Source organism: Copidosoma floridanum, unplaced genomic scaffold (genome assembly GCF_036245765.1).
Source record: "Copidosoma floridanum isolate Cflo_tuat_1 unplaced genomic scaffold, Cflo_Japanese_pri ptg000024l, whole genome shotgun sequence".
Classification (NCBI taxonomy): Eukaryota; Metazoa; Arthropoda; class Insecta; order Hymenoptera; family Encyrtidae; genus Copidosoma; species Copidosoma floridanum.
The window spans coordinates 5,860,455-5,882,389 of NW_028321901.1; the positions used below are offsets into that span (position 1 = coordinate 5,860,455).

Consider the following 21,935-nt stretch of genomic DNA (forward strand, 5'->3'; position numbering starts at 1 on the left):
CTTAGAGTGCTTATTTTGGTAGCATAAAGATTCTTCATTGACGCTACAAACTCCAGATTTCCTGCTAGGTTTCTTATTTCCTACGGTTTTAAATACCTTCAGAGAAAATAACTTAAGATGCACTAGACATCTTTGCAGATTGTGTAAGATGTCAATTTTATCTTCATGAGAAATAAAAATAAATAAATTATATCTTAATTCGAATAACATGATCTCAGGTAGCTTTAGTTCTTTTAAAGTAAGTCGATAAATGTAACAGATATCTGTCGATAGTACAACTCGTCCTGGAGTTTGTATGTCAGCAATTTGTTATAAAATATACTCATAACTTTTTGTAGTGTTATATAGTTTTTAAATGCAGCAGCAAAAAAATGTCTATTTTATTCATACAATTAAATATATGCTTTTTGATCTACATGCAAATTGTCAATGTTAGTGGTCATTACATTGATGTCGTCTTCTGTGGCTAAGCCAAATAGTCCTTGAAAAATACTTCGGAAAATTCCAAAAAGTGTCAGTCATTTTTTTCTTATGCTGGGAGGCTGGATAATATTAACTTTTGCATGAGTTCTCACAGTATTTTATATGTTTAATACTGCTGTACTAAGAATTTTTAATCGTATTGTCTATAAACTCTAAAGATGTATTTTTATATAATTAGTACAATCAGGATAAAAAAAATGTACAATACAATGTTAAAAGGTGTCATTTAATCCTTAAGTATGCCACGATTCTTATACAATCTGATTCGTTTATAGTATATTCCAGGGTTCATTTCAAGCAGCTCTATGTTATAGTTGCCTTGCTTGGCACAGTTGATATCTACGCGATCTTCAGGTACTATTATTATTAACCTGGCTTACATAAACTACATCGCTGTTACTTTTCTGTAAGACATGTAAAGTATTATTCCTAAAAGAATACTATTGAAGAACTAATTTTAATTTATCTGTGTGTTTTCGTATGATTTCTCCATCCTTTATTTCGAGTATCACATCATTTCCCTCTAAAACTGTTCTTAGTCTTAGGAATTCATTGTAGTAGTCATCAAATTTATGGGTACGCACTGTCTTCTTTACCCATACATAATCGTATGGTTTAACATTGGAAGTCTTTTTTTACCGTATCTTCTTTTTGTTCATGAATATCCTTTTGAGAGATTTAATAGCTTTCAAAAGATTTTTTGAAGTAAGCAGATCAGTGGAGGTTTTACTAATGATTTTTGTTAACACATTGTTTCCTGCGTAGGGTGTCACTAGTATCTGGCCCACTTTTTTATGTCAAATAATTAATAAAGTCTAGTGTACCGATCGCTCTCACCAGTCTTAAGATATGTGACTGGCTCGCATTCCTTTCTAATGGAATGTACTATACGTCTTGTCGTGATTACGTTATTAATTAGCCTTGGTCTGCTTTAAAAATCATCAGTATTGCTGCTTCTAACCCTGGAACTTACGTACACTGTTTCATATTAATTTATTGGTTGAAAAGGGTATAAATCTGATAGAAACACGATATCAAGTACAATACTTGAATATATCGGTTCTTATTTTTTTTGCGTTTCTTAAAAATTTTTGTAACTGCTCAAATTCTCTGAAGGTTCTTGTTTTATCTGTTCTAGGTCAGGATACGTCTTGTCGTGATTACGTTATTAATTAGCCTTGGTCTGCTTTAAAAATCATCAGTATTGCTGCTTCTAACCCTGGAACTTACGTACACTGTTTCATATTAATTTATTGGTTGAAAAGGGTATAAATCTGATAGAAACACGATATCAAGTACAATACTTGAATATATCGGTTCTTATTTTTTTTGCGTTTCTTAAAAATTTTTGTAACTGCTCAAATTCTCTGAAGGTTCTTGTTTTATCTGTTCTAGGTCAGGTGCTTGAGATGGTTTGTTTAAAAAATTTGTCTGTGTTGGAGTACTAGAGCTTAAAAGGTTTCTCTTTTGAATACAGAAATTACTAATAAATTAACGTACGCTATATGTTGACGCAAAATTTTATCTTAATAAATAGAAGCTCGAAATCTCTAGTATGTCTTGACATTTTAGCAATTTCACTATCTAGTGTGAAAATATAAAAATCTTAAGGATCTACGTAAGTATCTATTTCACTTTGTATTTTATGAGTGTCAGGGTCTGGGGTACCTTCATCAGAGAGTCTTGCTATAGATAATAAATTCTGATTTTCTGTTTTAATTCGCTATCTTTTTTAGTCACACTTAACATTTTTTGCAGACTTCGATTAAGCCTTTTTGTTAGGCCTTGTATCTTTGGTTGTTAACTTTATCCTTTACTTCAGGATCTTTATTTTCTTAAAGATTAGTTTCATATTAAAATATGTGGTCATCTGGATCTTCACTGCATGAAATAGGTGTCACTACTTCGATGTGTGCATTTTTTGTGTCAGAGTCTGTGTCAATGGTCAAGTCTTTTTCAGTTATTTCTTGTTGTAATCTTCTTCATGGGTCGTATATTGTTAATTGCAAATCTCCATAAATTTTCTCTTAGAGGTGATTTGGTATCGCTCAAGTCGTTGTCTAAGAACATGCTTGCTCTTAAACTTTCTTAACATTTGTTAACTTTCCTAATGGCAGACTTGGTTTTTGCTGATTATTCTGCGGTTTATTTCTATTGTTCTCCTATTTGATGATTGTATCACCGTCATACGATAATGACCAAGCCGATACTTGATTTGCAGTTGCCTTAGTACTTGAAAGATTCACTCTCAGAGACCCTGATTTTCGTGAAATGTCAGTAGAGATTTTTTAAATACTTTTGATAAAACTGGTGATAATGGTTTTTAAGGAAAACTGTTCAAAATCGAGTCCTTCAAGCGATAACATTGTGATTTAATTTTGTTCGTGTTTTACTTGTTTCTAAGCCTTAGGGATGTCCTAGCTCCCTGGTCGTTACTTGTGCTTTTGAACTCGTTGTGGTTGTAGATTCAAATTTTTCTACTTTTCCTCTTTTTTTTTGTAACTATTGTACTCTTGTTGGTTAAAAATAGGTTTGGGTGTGACTGACCTTTTCCTAGGTGTTGTGCTTCTTTTTGTTAATAATCCGATTTTTTTGTTGTGTCATTATCATCCTTAGTAAAATGGTCTTATGAGATTTCTCGATCATGCATCTGCATTTTCGGGCTTACACCTTTTCTAGTATGCATCCTGTTCAAAGGTTCATGATCGGCTACAAGAATAAATTTTTTCGTAATAAGTAAGAACGGAAGTAATGCTATCCTAATATCGGAAGTAAGTAATGTAATATACACCTCTATCAAACATTTTTTTTTTGTAGAATAATTTATGTCAATTGTTTTTAAAGTCTTTGAAAAGTAAGTCATAGAGTGGTCAAATTTTTCCTTTTTTTTAAATGAAAGTTTTTTTTTTCATGCTGCTTTTTCTGATGGCATAATAAAAAGCATCTGATATTAATTGAAGCCTCTTGCGAAAGTAACGACATCAAAGTATAGGTTCTTTTCATTAATGATCTATTAATGACTCAAAGCCTTTTTTGATGTAATTTGGTCCATTAAAATTTGTCTCCCTTCCTCAAAGAGTGCGATACCGACTTTGCTAGCTTAACGAACTACTTAATAAATCGTCTATAATATCCGACGAGACCTAAAATTTGTCTTACGTTTTTAACTGTTTTTAAGGTTGGGAAATCCTTTACGGCTAGTATATTTTTGGGGTCTGATTCAATCCGGCTAAAGTCCCATTCTTGCAGATCTTGGTAGAAGAATATTTTTACTTTTAGGTCATAATCTGCTGGATCTTTTGCGTAGATGATAATATTATCTAAACATACGAGCGTCTTAACATTGAGTAGTCTCCTTAATATTACATCTATTAGGCGTTGAAAAGAAACTGATGCTTTTTTTTAAGCTGTCTGACATGGCGCCATATTGATAATGTCCATATCGCGTAGTAACAGCTGTTTAGAACTAATCATGATTGGTTGTTGGAATCCGCTTGCTAAATCAAATGCTTAAGAGTATACTGATACCCCTAGAGTATCTACTTCATTTACATTTATTGATTTTGTTACTTTTGATATCGGGACATTTGACGGTCTTATGACTACCTCCTTTTTCAGTCAATATGAATTTGTCGTATTCGCTTCAAAATTGCATTTTCGCTTGTATATCACAAAATGTCTGATATTTAGGCGTATTAGATTTTTTTGTGGTCCTATATCATTTCATGACAAAATTATTTCTGATCAACGACATTTTTGGGTATATTGTGTTTTCATTCAAATTAATAGAGGTGGTAAAACTCGATTTTCTGAGTTTTTAAGTGGCTCTTTTCTGATAGCCTAACAAAATAGTTCTGTGCTTAAAACTCCGGAATCATAATGCAAACAAGGATGAAACGTCAAGTCCGTACGAAATCGTGTTAGTTTATTCAGCATGCCTAAATTTAGCTGCAGTTACTGTGATTTCGTGATATTGGTTGGTACTGTTGATAAACAAACTATACTTGTTTTGAAAGTATTGATTTCTGTAAAATTTTAATACAATAAATCGAATTGTCATTGATGTTGTCACTTACGCTTTTTACAATTTTTCCAAATAACCAAGGATTTCTAATTGATTTCTGTTATCATTTATGGAATGACATGGTCGTAATGGAGTTTGAATTTACTGAATAAATAGTCCCCCTCAAAAGTACCACAGAATGTTATTGAAGTACGGGTACACTCAAAGGTTTCATTTCCTAAATATTCATCGTTCAGAGGAGAGTGAAATGTCCGTATGGATCGTTTTTTAACCGTGCGAAATAGATGACATGTGGACAGCGCACATGCTGTTTCTTTTGTACTTACGCTTAATCGATCTTTACGGACTTTTTACTCCTACGTGAAGGATTTTCATTTAGTAAATGGAACTTCTAGAAACTAAACTTTTCTCAGTGGACAGCCTCTGAAGTCTGAAATACGCGTAGCGCATTTACGCTCCATGTGACTATGCCCTAATACTATTGCATCATGATAATATGACGATTTGTCTCATCTTTCTTTACAGAGACATTGACCGAGTAATCTGCCAACTTGAATGCAAAAATTATTGGGCACAATATAGAAAATCGTAAGTTTTCTTTGTATCGTTATGATTATAGTCCCCTTTGTCATGACAGGGTCTGGTATTATTTCTGTTAAATTAATTATGTTGTTAAACTCTACCAAAAGTTGACGAGCTAATTAATTTATTTTCACTAAGTTTGTTGTAGCAATGTAAACAGTCTTGCTTTGATTACGATATTCATTAGTTGAGATGTAGCTCTTAGCATTAAGTTCTGTGGGCTCACTGCCAAACGACGTGGGGGTGAGCCGCCTGCGAGTTTAAATGACACGGTGGATAGATCTCTTGGCTGATAATAATTTTGAAAACTATGTCTTTGATACTAAAACTTAAAAGTTTGTTGGTTGTAATTGCTGTCATTACCACAATTATTACTTTGGTGGCATGTACCAGTTATCCCAGACGGAACGGCATTCCCCTCAAAGCAGAGTTCAGTACTCTAGAGACCCGCAAGCCATAGGCTGGTGCAACTAGAGTACAGCTCAAAAGAGTTTCTACCTCAGTTCCCCTACTCTTATACTCCCCCTCTCCATGTGATGTGCATGGTTACCCCAAACCTGCTTAACAGCTTATATATTACAAATGTACCCCCTTAGTCACATCACGCCGTAGCTGAGTGGGCTGCGTAACTTATAATTATGCTGGTCATACCTTCGAATATCATCATTGGAAATTTTTTTTTATTATTTCTTAAAAACTACTATTTAAATTTGTTAATTAAAATTAAAAAATGGTTGTAAAAAGTGTATCAATAATTAATTTAGAATCTATTTACTTCTATCCACGTTGTACAGTTGTATACTTTTTTGTAAAGGCTTTTATTTATAAAAGTTATTTAATTTTATTTATTTTTTTATACATTAATTCGAGAATGATCATAATTATTAAAAAATAAAAGTACCGTAGGCACAAAATGCAAATGCCGCTTTGGGCCCTTGAAATAATTTTCTGCTTATGAGCAGCAGATGATCAAAAAATAGTACTTTGCACCCTAGGTGAAAAAAAAAAAAAAAAAAAAACAACGTTAACGCAAACTAGTGGCATAATGTACTATATTAGGCAGATTTTCACACTACTCTTGAGGTACTGCCTAAAGCACGTTAGGTTGTTTTAGTTGCAAGTACACCCAAAATTTTAACTAGACTTGATACGTTTGGCTAAAAAAACTGAATGATTATCTTTAAATAATAACGCGAATGTTGATGAAGATGTACTTTTAACGTGGGTAACTTTACCAAGAGCCATATTTTAACCTTATTCATCACCTTATTTATTAGAAAAACATGCACATGCAACATGTAATAGAAAATATTAGCCATCACCAAAGAAGAATGAAGAGGTCGTTTCAGTTATATACAGAAGCAAAATTAAAAAGATCAAAGTTTTGCTCCGTTGGTTCAAAATCAATGTAAGTCTCACCCCGAGCTTTACCAAGTGAACGCAAAAAACATCGTGCGGCAAGTAACTCTACACTGGTCTTGTTACCTTTGACATCTTTAAGGTCAGTCACGTCAGAAAACGTTCTTTCCGTTTCCGCATTGGAATGTGGAAGAAAAAAAACTGCTGTCACTAATAACTTTAAAGGTAGAAAGATTAAGACATCCCCAATAGTCGTATTGAATATAATCGTCCAAAACTCTTCACCTGATAATTTTAATAATTCATCACGTTTTGGAGGATCAAAAAAAAACCTGTAATTTTATCCATTCCAGCTATTTTTGTGTAATCGAATGTTGGAAAATACTTTCAAAAACAATACACATCTTAGAATTCTCCTTTCGTTCGGCACTTAAAGCCACCGATGGCTCAACAAAAACTAAATACTGCAAAAAAGTGTAGTGTTCTAAAAAAACTCGTTTTCATTTCTTCCAACGATGTTATATAAAAATTTAAATAATTTTTTCGAACTTCTATTGATTCTTTTGAGATTCCACTAAAAATTCCGGGAGCATACAAGCCAAAGTAAACATCGGAGATTTTGTTTGTGTGATCGTGAATAACAAAATTAGTTAAAAGTAAAAGATAAGGGGTTTTGCATGTAAAAAACAAGACCCGATTTCTTTTATGATTTTTATTGTAGACCGGTTAAGCAGATAACTAATGATTCCTTTCGTTTGGAAAATAGCATTAAAAGAGTTAAGAAATCGAAGCACAAAGCTCATGAACGAAACGTAAAATTTAAAAAGAGTATCACATAAGGCATCTAAAAAAATTTCTGCACTATATTTTTTCTCTTCTCCGTATAAACATAGTTTTCGTTTATATATTTCCGTTTCAGATTTTAATTTATTAATTTTGGCACTACTGTTTTCAAAAACTTCAAGCCTAAAATATTCAATTAATCCAAGGTAATCAACGCGTATTCTGTCATTTCTGAGCTTCCAGCCATCGTGTACCTGATAACCTGTTTTGGACAGTGAGAGGAATAGTTATGAATCGCCTTGATCGTGGTTTTAACCATTTTGGGGAGTTAACTATTACTTGACTTAGCAATTAAAGCAGAGGTGTGGCATATACAATTTAATAGTATTAAAGAGGGAAGGACATCTTTTCAATGCTTTTGGAAGCCATTCTTTTGTTCCGTCATGATACTAGCATTATCGCAAGCTAAAGATATTAAATTGTCAAAGCTGATATTATTGTCTTTGAAAAATTCCTGTAAAACTAACAAGATATCCAAAGTCGAAGCTTGTAAGGGGTTTAATTCTAAAAGTTGATGTAGACGCTAGACAACTTTTTTCTTTGTCAAATCAAAATACTGCACTGAAACGCACAAAAGCTTTGTATTGCTTATATCAGTGCTTTCGTCAAAAACAATAGAATAATAAACACTGTTTGAAGTGTTGACAACGCTTTCAAATAAAGGACGATACAGCACTATTTTTACAACGCAAGAGGCTTTTGTCTGCTTCATTTGCATGCACTTTGCTGCTGGAGGATCAAGTGCCACTTTTTGGTCATCAGTGAGACTAAAACATCTTTTGAGAATCAGTGGTACTAAAACATCCACCCACTTCATTGAGACGTTGTGTTCTGCCGTAAAATATGCAACTCTCATTTCAGAGCTTCGTGTTCTTTGTTGCAGCAAAAGAACAGGTAACTTGACAGTTTTAAATGCTCCCGATTTTTTGCTTTATCGATGGAGTTGCAATGTGAAAAAGACAAGGTATACCGATAAAGATCTGATTTTCTCGTAAATTTAATGTTTTTTTTTTTTTTTTTTTTTTTTTTACTATAAATGCATTCTGCGAGCTGCGGTCAAATTGGGTGATTTTTTAAGCAATCTTTAAACTGTGAGTCACGTGACCATTCATTTTGCCATTCAACATTAAATTTACTGTGTTTAGGAGGGTCACTTCGATCTTTGCTATATTTCCGTTTCAAGCGAAGTTTCGACAACATGTTTAAATAATTTTAAAGAAAGTACAAAACCAAAGTTTATTCGTACTAATTAACACGGAAGCTAACGTAAAACCGAAATATAGATCCGATAAAAAATTCTACGTTTCAGCAAAATGCACATGCAGGGGATAATCGAATTAACTCAAAAAAATTATATAAAGCCACACAAAAAAACACTACTAATTTTTACTAATCTAAAAATCACAAAGCACACATTAATAAAGCTAAGCAAGAGTATATTTATATCTAGTCTAAAACAAACAGATTAACTGAGTTCGAACACCAACACCATAAGCACAAACCCAATAACAAATATCGATGATTATACGAAAAAATCGATATCTGTAGATCAACGCATGCTTTAAAATATAACAACTTGATCCCAATGGGGTCTGTGAAATTAAAAAAAAGAACGCTACCGGTATTACGTAATCTTATGCATGCACTATTTAACTTTAGAGAAGCGGAATAATTTAGCGGAGTAATTTTGATTTTTTCTAGGATAAAAATTTAAATTGCGTTAAGAATAATACCAATCGGAATTTTCTTTGGTATAATTAACACAGTTATTTTTAAGTAATTGGTATTTCTTGGTTGATTTCCACAGTGGCAATCTCTACCATTATTTCCATAATTTTCCTTAAAATTTTGGTTATTATTACACTTTCTATAAGAATTCTCATTATAAGTAGGATTATTTATTACTTGACCATTGATGTTGAAATAATTGGCTATTAGATCTGTCGTTTTGATAATTTTTATCAAAATCACTGCAGGGTAGCCTTTGATAACGAGTGTCTGGAATTATTTCTGCTCTTATTTGCCTCTCCAATTTTAACACATAATCAAAGGAATCTGTTAAGGTAGCAGTTTCTTTCGTGTCTATCGGCTGACTAACCATGTGTCCTAGTCCTTTAATGAACACGCCTAACGCCATATCTTTTATTAGGGTCTTTGTATGCATGTTTTACGTATTGCCCTTATCATCATCACAACTTTTTCAGCACTGTTCAAGAATAGTTTCACATTGTCATAATATTAGCCCACTTTTTGGCCTTGTTGTTGGCGAACTTTCTGCAGCTAAGTTTAATTAGAAGCAATGGTTTTTTCTGTCGCATATCTTGTTTTTTAAATGTGTTACAAAGTCCTCAAGATTTTAAAACTCTTGGCCACTGACACTAATAAACGCGGCCCCACGTCAATTTTGTAGAATTGCCCTTTTATACAGATTTCCTTAATTGTCTGTGACATAACTTTCCCCATTCCTAATATTTTGAATATAGTCCTGAGAAAGAATGTTTTTGCCGTCATATATGGAAATAGATTTAAATGCATGTTGAAACAAAAAGTTGGCATTAAGGGACTTCATCAGCACTTCAGCTGCTATCATATGAGCATCTGGATTGTCATTTTCATTCACCATTTCCGCCGTTTTAATATTATTTTTGTCGGAGGAGTTTGACTACTTTTTCTTTCGTTATATTTAATTATAATCATACAAAAAAAAACTTATTATTAGACAGTAAATAGAAGCTAAACATCTTGTATATTGATATACAGAGTGTATAATTTAATCTCCAATCTTATTAACTGGAGTCTTGACTCTCTGGTGCCATCTGAGTGAAGCTTTGCTAGATTGCTATCCCCGTATTATGAAAATCATGTTAAATGATTAATCATTACACAGGCCCACAAAAAGAACAAAAGTGTCTGTGCAATTGACCAGACCTATATATTTTATGTATTTTTTTGATCCGAATTTGCAATAAAAAAATAGAGTCCAGCTACTTTTTTATGGGGTTTTGCTCGAAAAACATCATTTTTTACAGTTTTTTCATGGTTTTTTTAAATAAAAAAAAAATTAAGAATTTTTTTATTTTTTTGACTTCAGAATCGAATTCTGCGGGAAAAAATACAGCGAAAACCATGTTTTGAATTTTTTTTTTACAGAAATTTTAACCAACCGTACGGCGATGAAAAGGCAGAAAATCGCGAAAAGTGAAAATTTGCTTCAAATTTAATTAAAATGACATTAAAATCAAGTTTTACGATTTTAAACCGATTTATAAACATTGAAATTACTCTACTGGAGGGTTTTGAGGTCGCTGATTACGAATTTTAAGTCATTTTTTTCAAAAAACAACTCCTAGTCAGCGTAAGTGGACAATAAACGTGATAAATTGATATTTTCTCAAAAAATCGATGTTTTGGATACTGTTCTGGAGCTTTTCCACTACATGAATCACAAAACTAGAACTTTTTTCGACTCTTGATCATAACGTAAGACTTAAAAGTGTTTTTCGCTTACGCATACGTTTCTCGTCAAATGACCGGCGTAAAGGATTTCTGACACGCTTTTGACCTGTTTTTGAAGATTTTTCTTCTCGGCAGTAAAGCCGGCACTCTCTGCCGAAGCAGATACTAAGATTTAAAACGTATGCAGACAGTCAAAATAAGTCAGTAAAAGTCTGCGTAAATATCCCTTTTAGTTGTAAAATATCAGTATAAGTCAGAGTACTCATATATATTTTACATTGTTTTCCCAGTGGGTAGTATTATGTACTATGATAATTTTAAATATTTCTTTTGAACAAAGATTTTATTTTCTCTGTAAGTTTGCACTTGAATTCTAATAATATTTATATTGTCTAGTCTTTCATCAACAACAAAACCAAAAAAAAACAAAAAAAAAAACCAGTAGACAGTGGGTGCTTCTGTACCCAAGTAAGAGGTTATACTTCCATAAAATTATATGGCAGATAATATAATTATAAATATAGGTATACCTTGTATGAAACGATATTATGTACAAAGGTAGTGCAATTATCGTTGGAATAAGTATACCTACGTTAGTTGGGTGTGGTTTTAATAAATATTTTTATATCTCATAACAGAACAATTGAAAACAACATTTTATGTCACAATACAACATAAACAAAATGGCAGCTGGCCCGTACAAAACTGTGCTCTTTCATCGGATCTTCCGATAGTTTTAAAAAATCTTTCTAAGAAAATAAGAAATACCCTTATAAAATAGCAAATTGTTCAACTGTACCCTTTTTCACATGTTTAATTTAAAGAATTTTCAATTTAACATGTAACCTTACCGAAAAATCACTTTACATTGGATTTATAAGATTTCTATGTAAAGCTCGCATTTTTTTGTTTGTATAAAGATTACTATTAGATAAACCTGTTTCATTTCCAAAAAGACGTATGATTTTTTTTTCATCAACAAAAAAAAAAGAGGCCAAGTATTCGTAAAAGCGTGTATGTAAGTTCATCCTCATGAGAAAAATAATTTTTAGCGTTCCAGCATATATTAGCTCTCCACCTCTCTGAATTTTGTTCTCAGTCAGAAAAGAAAAATTGTGAAAGAAGTAAATACAATAAAAATCAATTATTGTGTTTATACAGTACGGAAATGTTCTTTTTTTTCTCTACGAAAGGTCTGAAAAATGTCAAAAATTGTGTAAACAATAATTGATTTGTTTTAAAAGTAACAAATTAATGATAAATGAATGAATGCTCCAAATTGAAAAAAAAACATGTATCAAAAAAATATATTTTACTAAATAACTTGTTTATTTTATGTAAAATACAACCAAATAAATGAATCCACAATAAATATAAATTTTCATCGAAAATATGTTATGGACTGTAAGACAAAATGAAGTAATTGGTGTTCCTATGCTGGGCTCGCTCATAGCAGAGTGGGTTGATGGCTTGCCCGGTGTGCCAGAAGACGAGGCTTGAAATCTCCTTGGAAACTATTGTTGTTTTTTTTTTTGTAAAAATTGGAAAAAAAATCAGTAAAATTCAAATAAGTCCAATGTGTGGTGTGGTGGAGTCAACAATCTGAAATCGTGGATTTACTTTGTAGGGCAGACCGCGCCTATAGAAGTATAACTTAAATAAAGAATATTATATGGATACCTCACTCAATAAGTGGTTGCAAGTTACTGACTAAAATACCACCTAAAGGAATGCACCGTACGTGAAGTTTTTGTCATATTATTTTTTATTCCAACTTACACATTAAAAATGGGACAATTCTACGTCTTTGTTCTTTACAAAAAAAAAAAATATGCACAAAAAATGAAATGATTTTCTGATAAAAATGAGCTTAAAGACTTCATAGCATTAATTGTAATATAGAGTCCCCTGATACATTACAATGATTCATTAGTCGCTGTAGTGCACTTTGACAAATTTTAAGAATTTTCGCTAATATTTGTTAAGATGCCTAACATGAAAAGTTGATTTCTTGTAAATAGTAAAAAAATCAGTGGTGAAAGTGCTACTTAAGTTGAAGTGCTAAACTGTCCAAAATGTACAAAAAGTAAACGAATTGTTAAATAAATAAACAGTATATTTTAGATGTTGTGCAAGCAAGTAAATTTCACTAAAGAGCAATTGTAGAGTTTGAATCGCTTATTAAAAATTTAGTTTATGCTACTATTTAAAAAGAAAAATTTCGGTGTTTTTCTGAAAAAGTTATCTAGGGTATTGGAATTTTCTTTTTTTTCTACACATCAACGCATAATTAACATAAGTCATGCAAGTTTTAAGTCACGGTTGAAAAAGCTTAAAAAACAATTTAGACTTGTTTCTGTACGTTTTTATAGTAAAAAAAAATGTCTTACGTTAATGATTATTTGTTGGTCTATTTTACTTTACAGTCTGCAGTTAAGATTTCACGTCTTAGAGTTTGCTCGAAATAAAAATGTTAAAAGCATACTAAAATCATTCTATTATAGGCACAGTAAAAATTTTCTGGTAAGACTCGTTACCATACAGTCACATGCTGCTAGTAAATCTGGCTCTTACTCTTTCTGCACCAATGTTGCATTGGGTCCATTTGTCAAGCCTTTACCTTGAACAGACTATATTTTGAGGCCCTCTTTTCGCAAGTTTGACCGGTGGTCTCCACCTAGCGTTTGGTATCAAATCTGCTAATCACTACCTAAAGCTCTAATATTGTTTCGCATTCACCCGGTCCTAAAGACCAGTATGGCAAGAAAAACACTGTGGAACTATATTTAAGGAAATTCTGACAAAATCTGCATTCACCGGGATTTGAAGCCACAACTTCTAGAACAATTCCATATCAGTACCAAGCACGCTCCCTACCAAACTAACACCGTTGTGAATAATAATTATAAATAGTGGGGGATTCGCGTGCAGAGCACGCAAGGAAAAGCTTTCCTCGTATACATATATTATTGCGTATGAAGAGGGAGACATAACTCAATTTTAGAAAAACTGGACATGTAAAGCAACTTTTAAACTAATAAGTTCAATTACAGAATATTAATATTTGGTGTTGCTTTCTCGGTAGAAAAATAAGAAATTATTTAAGATATAAATGACTTAAATTTAATGCTCATGCACGTACACATACACACGTACGTCATTGATTTTTTTGCGCCAATCACCACACAACCCGGGGCGCTTACTGGTTGCTTTAGATATTAATAAAATAAAATAATAACGCAAGCGCCTATCCCCACACAACCCGGGGTGCTTATAGGCCGCTTTGATTATTAATTTAATAAATAGAATAACACAAGTGCCAATGCCCACACAACCCAGGGCGCTTACTGGTTGCTTTAGATATTGATAAAATTAAATAATAACGCAAGCGCCTATCCCCACACAACCCAGGTCGCTTACTGGTTGCTTTAGATATTGATAAAATAAAATAATAAAGCGAGCGCCTATCCCCACACAACCCGGGTTGCTTCAATTATTTATGATTAATAAAATAAAAACACAAGCGCCAATCACCACACAACTCGGGGCGCTTACTGGTTGCTTTAGATATTGATAAAATAAAATAATAACGCGAGCGCCTATCCCCACACAACCTGGGTTGCTTACTGGTTGCTTTAATTATTAATTAAATAGATAAAATAATACAAGCGCCAATGCCAACGCAACCCAGGGCGCTAACTGGTTGCTTTAGATATTGATTAAATAAAGTAATAACGCATGCGCCTATCCCAAAAAAATTTTAAAGACTATTAAAAAACACTTTTTATTTTGAATAATATTGTGTATCTCTCTCCTGCTACTACATATCCTAATAAACCTTGAAAAAATAATTGTTGGAATGCGTTTCGTATTGAAAATCCTAGAATAACGTGGTTAATTTCGCCATATTGACAATGAATAATATATAGGATCATTAAACTAGACCGTAATTAGAGAAAGCTCCGCTTAGACTGAGCACACCTATGCTAATTCAGTGGTTTTGCCACTAGAAGTTGCGCAATACCAAAATAGCAGGGCACGATTCTGTTTTGGTTGAGCTCGTCTGCTTAAATCACATTTGAATTTATTATTTAATAATTTAGATAAATTTTTAAAAAGTTTCAAATTCTGTAGATATAGAGCTGCTTATAATTAAAAATAAATTGGAGTAGAAAAAATTATGAATTTTAAATTAACGAAAATCTTTGCCCATTTAGGTGGTTTGCCAGTAAACCTGAATGTCTCACGAACTGGATAAAATTTTGAGAGGTTGTTATAGAAGTCCCAATGTACCTACACTTAAAATTTCAGACCCGCTTAGCGTGGAAAATTTGGCGTAAAAGCTCTAAAAAAATCATACTTAAAGCTGATTGACATACGAATCGTAATCGATTTTTACCAAACCAGATAAATATAACCATAAAAACGCTCACGACAGTAAAATAAAAATGACAGATTTATAGCTAAGATCACGAGCTTTCTCTTTGTACTTAAAAAGTTGAGGCTCAGCGTAGATTTTACTGAGATATTTAATGGAGAAGTGGATTATTTGTTGATTTTGCCGTCTTATTACGTATACATATATAGTTATTCAGCACTTTATATGTTACGTTTCTTGCGCATGCGCACAACCACAATGTAAGATCTAGATGTATGTATGTATGTACGTACATGTATCGAGTTGATCCTACTCCGAACAAACCCACTGGTGAACTCCCTTGAGACGTATCTTAAAATTGGTTCCCGCATAGGAAGATTGTAGAGAATTACTATCAGAACTTAAACTTAGTAAACTATCGGAAATAAATAATAAGAATAATAACTTTGTATAATGGTTCTGAACGAGATGATTAATGTATGTATTAATACGATTTTATGGCAGTAGCTCGAAAAATGAGTTGTGCTTAGAAATTTTAAATTTCTATCATGTCATTTTTTAGCCATCAATTTTTGACACGTTTTGAATTAACACATTTGTCTTCGTAAGAGTTTAGCGGTAGCATTTGTGTCACTTTATATTTTACATGACAAAACGTGTTTAGTTGAAAAATTTATACATGATAAAATTTTCCAATAATTTTAAGTTAAAAATAGTACATTTTTGAGTAATTTACTTGAAACTCATGCATTTCCTATAGAAGTGAAAAAATACAAAGTTAATGTTTTTAATTTTAACTGACAATTTGGAATACCTTATTAAATATTTTTTGTTCAAAACGTGAAAAAAAACAAACAAGAGAAAAATATAAAGTAAAAAATTATTCTTTTGTCTGTGTCAATACAATTATAAACTAATCTTACAATCGTAATTAGGCTCTAAAGCTACAATATTTAAAATTTAGTGGACAGTATTTTTACCTCACTTCAATTTTGCTTCTTCATTCTTAACTTCTATCATCTGTCGGGAATGTTCTAGTTACAATTTTTAGCTTAGGTTTAGCTAAAAGTTAAGCTTGTTTTGAGGATAATTTTAACTTATTCAGTCTTGTTACTTTATAAGTAGAGGGATAATTGTCACCGAGTTAAGGCGTTTTTGTTGTAAGTAATGTTCTTTACATTTTATTTTTTAGGATAGACATAAAAAGTGTCCCGACTAGTATTTGGTCTAAACCTAAGATCAAGACAATGGCTTCTCAAAGAATAAGTTTCTACGTTGAAATTTTGTGAATACTTGGTGTATTTTTCTAGTCTTATATATAAATAAGATAAAAAATATATAGGCATTGTATGAGACAAAGAAGATGTCAAATTTTTCGTATGCCTGGAAAATGAAACTGAAAAAAATGGGAAACGACTACGTCAACATATCGTTCTAAAAGGTGCTTCTATAATAAGCCTTAAATACTATAAATAATTCATCACTTTTTATTATTTCATATAAGTCTTAGTGACCTCATGCTTTTTTAAATATTGATTTATGGTTTGTCTAGTTCTTTGTTGCAGTTATCTAAGAGTCAGCGTTATTCACTTTGATCTGGGAAGTTGGAACTGTTAAATTACTTGTCTTAATGATCATCAGTAGAACATATACAACCACCTGTGAGTGTCTATTTGTTTTATTTCAATGACTAACTAATGTTTTTCATCCTGAAGAGTTTCACTCTTTTCTTGCTTCAAAAAGTAAATTATTTATTTAGTACATAATTTTTTAAAATCATTTTGAGATACTATATTTTAGGCTACTAAATACATGTCGAAAAAAGTTGATTAAGGCGTACGTCCGTAGTTAAAGTACAGTAAGACAGATGTACATAAATTAAGGGTGGTTTTGTAAGTTGTAATTTATAAAAAAGCATGGGCACGATTTGTTTCTAACATTAGAGTTGGAGAGATAGAACTTATATTTTGGAACTTGCGCTGGAGTCTCAGATAAAGATAGGGATATTTGAAACTTTAATAAAAATTTCGATTTGGCCTGTGTCAAGTATGAAAGAAAACAGTTTGGCCAACCTTAAGCTGTATAACAATTGTTTATGGCCGTTAGAGTCAGTATTTTGAGAAAGAAAAAAAAACTAGAACTCAAGACTTTTCTTTTTAAGTACGAAGTGAAGCTTAAATGAAAGGAAATCTTACTTTAGTGCAATCCACGAATAAAACAGTTATAAATATAATGTCTAAATTTCAATACAAACTAGTCAAAAACATCACTTAAGCAAATTAAGATCTAAAAGTGTTCTGTAACAAAAATAATTCAAGACTCAGGTGATACACAATGTAAAAACAATTAAAAAAAGTTTTTTAACTACTTTGCAAGGGCAGTTTTGTCATGTAGGCTTGAGATATAGAGATATAGAGGGTGGAGGAAAGACAGGAATCAAACATAATCTAATAGAATTATTTCAAAAAATTATTTTATGTAAAGCACAAAAAATTATTAAAAAATTAAAAAGATATAAAATAAATAGAAGTATCTAGATTTTTTAAGATGTGCTGGAAAAAATGTAAACAAAAAGAAATAAATTAATACTGCAAAAGATTATAAGTTTTTGTAGTCGGTTAGGGTGGAGTCTCTTAAAATTTAACGTGAAATTGCTTGCAAATATAAACTTAATTTGTAAGATAAGACTTAAACTGAGGTATGTTGAGGTGCAGAAAATGGATGGGTAATGACTCAAGTAATTATTCGTGATTCCAGTTCTCTGTACTCGTTAATGACTAGCAACTGCCAACTGTCTTGACCGATTAAAATCTTTACCTGTATTTTCCCATTTAAAATAACATTGAAAAATCTGAGCTGGGCTGGTTTTCGTACGAGGCGTCGATATATCCAAATCCACTTTTTGTCCGTGCAAGTAAGCTAGGTCAGGCCCGTAAATCCCGACGATATTTAATGTTTATCTGTTAACCTTGTAAGCCTTACTGCTTGGAAAAAACAGCATCAATCAAAGTTGTACTTGAGCCGTCGTCATCGAAAAACACGAAAACCTCAGTTGATAGCTTCGGGCCTGACACTTCAACAGGTTTCATTTTTAGTAACGCGTGGGACTCGGCTAGTCAGAAATTGGTGACCGTTGCACGTAAAGTTAAAGTTGACTTTTTCTCATCTGATGTACTTGACGGCGACGTTGTTTGCCTGTCGTGCCCGTCGCACAAATATATCTGTGCATCAACTCGTGATGGGCTTTGCCGCAGTCGATGCTGTTTTGCAAAAACCAGTGTCTTTTCTTTGATTCGCGAGAAAACATATGAGACGTGGAAATCCATGACCGATTCGCTGGCAAACTACGCATGTATCAACGTCAGAACCCGCCTCCTACTTTTCAGACACGTTTGCCTTTTTACTGTAGTAGTTAATAACCCGTTGTGCAGGTTTCTTAGGAGCTGTAAACTTAATTGTAAGCGCTGTAATGTCAGTGTTAAAGATGCCTTCTGCCACTGTAAATTCGGCCTCGCGATACAAAAATTTTGCCAATTTTTCTAGTTCTGTATAAACTTCAGTATTCTTCGCTGCGTATCTATTGTGTGCATACCGCAAAGCTAATGGCATTGTATTTTCCACACTTTGAACTAATTCAAGATTAATCAAGTAGCCGACAAAATTAAGTGATTGCTAAGCGGACACTGCGCTTTGTAACTTGGAACCGAAATGAGTTAAAGTTATTTTTCCCGCGTCTATAGATGGTAACTCCAAAATCTCGTCAACAAGCTTACGAGCGATAGCGTTTTTATGGCCATAGTGAAGTTCTGAGGTCTTAATGGTTGTGGCTGCATTTTTGCCAGTCACTAGTAAGCTGCTGACCGTCTCTTTTGATTCTCCTTGCAAAGCTATGAAAAAACGTGCGATGTTTTCGCTGTCAGTGAAAGCCACGTTGGTGGATGAAGACTCGAAAACATTTTTAAAATGACGCGATTCTAACGGATTTCCGAAAAATACAGGCAAAGCCTTTTTGGCCGATAAACGACTTTAAAAAAAAGAATTGTCTTGAACGCTTAAACTATCACGAGCAGCGTGAATAGACGTCTCAATCACGTTTGCAAGGCGAGTTAACAGATCTGCTGCCACTGAAGCATTTTGCTTGACGGCACTTACTTGTTTATATGAAATAATTTTTGGACATTTATTCTTTTGCTGCTCGAATTGCGTCGACGCTGTAGACCACGAGTTAAGTTTCTTGAAATGTCCTTTCGCACGAGCTGAGGATTACGTTTCGTAACTGTTGAGCTTGCCTTACTGACTAGTTGGTCGTCCCTGACGACTCGTTATCGTACTCTGTAGAATAATTTCCCAAATTACTTCCACCGTGATCATCGATTGCTGCAGATATCTCCTCTCGCCTTTGCTTGGCTGCTCCAGATTGGATCTAGTCCATCCACCTACCTGGTGCTTGAGATTCAGATCTTCTAGCCTTTTATTAAATCTTCTGTTCATCTTGCTAAATATGTGGTCTATCTCTATCCGGTTAGTTTAGTCCTAGGCTTTGGCACCAATTGTTAAGGTTACATGTAAAGGCAACAAGAAAACACACAAGGAATAAGTAAAAGAAATGAATTTATTACTGTAAAATGTTGCACATTTTATCGCTCTTTATCGCTTTCTTTATCGCCATCTTTATCGCTCGTAAAAGACGACTGATTGCCTTTTCCCTTTTTGTTTGTCCATTAATTTTCAAGCTCGGTGTCCTTTGTTTTTTAGCGCCTCTGAGGTTACACATACACATACGCACCTCCCCCCTTCCACTACCGATCGTCATTTTTTTATCAAGAACAGAGAAGTGGAGAAAGCTCACCAACCTTTTTCAGCTGTTTGTCTCGAGGATTGTCACCTTTACTCCCCGATGCAGCTCCGTCTTGTAGCTGGTAAACGAAGCATGATAAAGCTCTTCCCGTCCTTATCACTCATACTGGATCTACATGACAGAGCCAAGCTCACGAGGTCCTACAAACTACCCAGCTGTATGGCCATGAGCTCGGATTATCTCGTGTTGTGAGCAGGAGCTACGCAGTTTTCGAGACGTTTTCTCCGCCGTAATTAGTTTTGAATCAAAAGATAATAAAGCGTAAACGAAAAGTTTTTACTAAACAAAAAAGCAAATAAGGTCTGGATCAAAAATGATTATTTTGTAAACTTAATACTCTTTCTAGACCAATAAACTAAAAATAACTTGATTATTCACTGTAATTCACGTTCATGGTTAAAATCTTGATCCTGAGGTTGAAAGGTTCGTTTTCCTCTCAATTCTCCTTTTACACAAATTGCTACTCACGTATCTTCCTTTTTTTTAGAATCTGAATTAGATAGTCTCCTGCTCTTTTCTTCGCCTCTTTATCCCAGCTTCTCTGTCTGAATTTGTCTCCATGTGTAAGTGGGTGTATTTTTATTGACCTTTATTGCTCTTGTAACCTGATTTTCATGGACCTTTTCAATCTTTTCTCGTCTTTACCATTCCTAAATCTCTGCCATATATAAACATGCCATTTTTCACCATTAAGTACAGTTTTCATTTAGATTTCCTACATTGGTTCTCTTGTGAATTTTCTAAACTATGTTAATTATTTTTTTAGCTTTTTCAATTACTTTGTGTGTTAGTGGGAATAATGTCTTATTCAACCAGAGTCCTTAGTATTTGTAATATTTTACTATTTCTAGCTCCTCTCCTCGGTGTTTTCGTTTTTTTCACAGAACCTCTATTTCTACATACTGTACTCTTTATTTTCCTCTTAGTATTTACTTCGATCCTATTTTTTGAGTTGACTTTTATGAAGTCTTTAAACATCTCGTTTAATCATTCTTTAGTTCCTGCCACTGATTCTACGTCATCTACAAACTTTGAACAAAAAAAATTTTTATTTCCTATTACAGTCCCCCTTTCGTTTTTACTATTCGTGACTCCTTCTGTTATTATCACGTTTTTAATTTTCCTGTGAATGTATTCAATTACCTAGCATTCATTATCTCGTACTAAACTTTTTTTCTCTAGATAGTTAGATACTGCTTGGTAGTCCCTGATTTATTCTTTTTCTTCGACCCACTTTCCGATTCCTTCTGCAAGAATATTGGTTAGTAACTTATATTGTACATCGAGCAGTGCTGCCTCTATAATTTTGAAAATCTCTATTGTCCCCCCTTTTCGCAAAAAGAATATATTGTTGTTTCCCATCCTTCTGCTAAGTCTGTTTTAATAAACATTTGTATTTAATATTTCTATTAATTCTAGTTCTAATGTAATGGTAGTTCTTTTAAATGTTCTAATACGGTGCTATTTTCTCCAACTGTCTTTTGGTTCTTTATTATTTTAAGTGCTTAAACTACTTATACTGTTATTTCTGCGTTCAATTTTTTTTCCTCCTCTGCTTCTTTGTTTTCTGTTCCTTTCTTTCTAAATGTTAAGAATGTTTCTGTGTTTTTCCTATTAATTATTGCCGTTTTTGAGAATTGTTGAAAATATATTGTTATTTTTTCCTTATACCTTTACTTTTATCCCTTCATTTAATTTGGTTCTTTCTTTTTATTTTTGTAATTTTTTTTCATCCCTCTCAACCTTAGACCAAAACGACTTGTAAAATTACTACCATATAACGTTTCTTTGCTCTTCAGAATTTTTCCTTATTAATTTGAATGCCCTACTTAACGTACAACTTTTTTCACATCTTACTTTTCTGCTACTTTCTACATATTATTAGTTACGAAATTCCGCCTTCCTTCCAGATTTTTCCTTTTTTTCTATACGTATTGTTTTCTCTGCCATGG

At 32.9% G+C, this 21,935-nt stretch overlaps 1 protein-coding gene across 3 annotated transcripts in view; it reads left to right on the forward strand.

Annotated features, from left to right (window-relative positions):
* The window catches only part of LOC106645178 (jumeau), a 188,531-nt gene that overhangs the window by 23,954 nt on the left and 142,642 nt on the right, over positions 1–21,935 (forward strand). Inside the window, exons 2-3 of one of the 3 annotated variants that reach the window (XM_089595066.1) lie at positions 16,318–16,566; positions 16,678–16,786. The exons of 1 other annotated variant lie outside the window; for it this stretch is intronic. The gene's annotated coding sequence lies outside the window, so the exon portion shown is untranslated. The remainder of the gene's footprint in view (positions 1–16,317; positions 16,567–16,677; positions 16,787–21,935) is intronic. One more of the 3 variants, XM_089595067.1, reaches the window with a different exon arrangement.